Source organism: Balaenoptera acutorostrata, chromosome 1 (genome assembly GCF_949987535.1).
Source record: "Balaenoptera acutorostrata chromosome 1, mBalAcu1.1, whole genome shotgun sequence".
NCBI classification, from domain to species: Eukaryota; Metazoa; Chordata; class Mammalia; order Artiodactyla; family Balaenopteridae; genus Balaenoptera; species Balaenoptera acutorostrata.
The window spans coordinates 81,125,410-81,127,795 of NC_080064.1; positions in this window are offsets into that span (position 1 = coordinate 81,125,410).

The window sequence follows — 2,386 nt, forward strand, 5'->3', positions numbered from 1 at the left end:
TGTCAATGTCAGACTACTCATTTGAAAAATGCCCTTTTTTAAAAAAGTATTGACCACTAGGAGTATTTGCCTTCTGAGACTGATGAATTCTCTCTGTTCAGCAAATAGTTGATAGTAAGTTAACAAACATTGACCTGACTCAAGTAATATATGAAAGATAGATGTATTTCTTTATAGAAATGTGGCTTACAATCAAGTTAACATATTCTCAGAAAATTAACAGGAAGAAAAATTTACCAAAAGTGCAAGTAAGGAGACATTCTCTAAGAAAGTTTAATATTCAGGGCTGTGGTTTCAACTTTCCATTAATGTCTTTTGAATAGAAAAGTTGAAAGACTCGACTTTAAGAATAGAATTTGGTTGATATGTAAGGGAAGGTAAAAGGAGCTAGTGTTTTAAAAGATATCCAGTGTTACAAGTTAGTTCTCAGGGAATTTCAATCCCACTAGAGAATGTTGCCTCAATTTTTGGTGTTTTGTAGTTAAAAGTTAGGAAGGCGCTTCCCTATTCATATTCTTCAGGTTTTTCAGCCTTCTGAACACTATTTTACAACAACAGATATCTCCCTAAAAGATGATATTAATAGGCAGAATAGTCATTTCTAGGGAAAGACTGAGAAGGTAACTAGTTAATGCCATTTCCTATTACTATGGAATCTCCCAGAATATTCAGCTATTTTTCATTGTCAGCTTTTTAAAATTCTTATTGCTCAGACTCTTGAGATAAAACTGTTATGGGTGTTTTCATTTAATAAGCCTTAGACATTTATATTAATACAACAAGCTACAAGTATTGGTTTTCAAAACAGGCTGCAGCTCTCTAGCATTTTTAATGAAACTTTTCCTTATAAGGAGATGCTTATGGTTGTCTTAATGACCTAAATAAAAATGTGGCTCAAGAATGGTTATTCCAAAGAATTAAACTTAGTTTATTCAAAATCTGAACATAAGTCATCAAGCAATGTTATTAATCTCTTACGTTCCTGGCATCAGTAACAAAATGGTGTTACAGATGTCAGAATATTGATTGCATGAAATCTTGAAACCCACAAAACTCGTAGGCTTAGGTCTTAGTAATTTCTGCTGTTTATGTAATTTCAGCCCTACGCGTCACCGAAAAGTTATTTATCTTAAGAAACTGTGGCCAAATTTGGCGGGTAATGCTGTCTGCCAGTGTCTGCAGATGTATTGTTTCCGCCTACAACTGTGTGTGCTGTCTGTGGTCTTTAAAGAACACTAACACCAGGCAGAAATGTCAATTCTCTGTTCAGATTTTTTCCTATGTTCTTAGAACTGATGTTGCCATTTCCTAATTTTGTCAAATTAGGTGTTTGAACTATCTTCCTTTCTTGAAAGGTGGATAATATCACCCATGTACTAGATAAGTAATCAGTAGTTAATGCTGTGTCAAACTACAGCAAGATTTTCAACAAAGTCACCACAAAGTTCAGTGCTAAGGCAAGTATATAGTAAATAACGACATTTTAGATACCCGAAGTAAAAAGGCATGATCTTCGCAAAGCAGTTGGAAGTTGGGTGAGAAAATTATAAAAATGAAGTTCAGAAGAAAGAGATTGCAAAGTAGTTTGTGCTTAAAAATAGTTTGTGCTTAATGTGAGCTGCTATTTTTTTTTTTTTTTCTCAATAGAAGAAAATGAACTAAGAGAATAGAATTTCCCTGATCTCTGTTTTGAGTACTTTAAAAAATCAGCAATGTATGTAAAAGAATTCGAGAGGAGCGAAAAACTTATTTGGAGAGTATGTACAAACCCTTTATAAGGCAAGAAAGATGACTACAAAACAGATGTAAATGTTTTATCTTTTGGGCCGTGCTGGGGTTTATGGGATCTTAGTTCCCCGATCAGGGATCTAACCCAGGCCCCCAGCCATGAAAGCACTGAGTGGTAACCACTGGACTGCCAGGGAACTCCCAAGATGTAAATGGTTTAGAATTTTGATGCACTGAATGCAAAACGCCCATTTAAACTTAACACATGACACTGTCCTAGCCCTTAAGCAGATTCCATCTCAGACCCTACTGAAGCAATTCTTTGAGGAAAGTAGTGGATTTAACACTAGAAAATTTAATCCTATCTTATGAAGGGAAATGAAGACCAAATAGTGTCTAGATTGATCTCTACTTCTAGATTTAGAGAAGGCCAAGGTCACCCACTCTAGTAGGGAATGAAGAAGATGAACCAAGGGATAGGCTTCCGACATCCTGAAATCAGAACAGTAATAACAACACTGTCAGCTGCAGGGGTGAGTGGCACAAATCAGAAAATGAAAGAGCCGTCTGATAATTCTTTCTAATTTTTGCATATGTTTCTTGTCTACATTCTATTCATGGTGTGTTTTTATATGTGTGTATTTAATTATGTATTCAC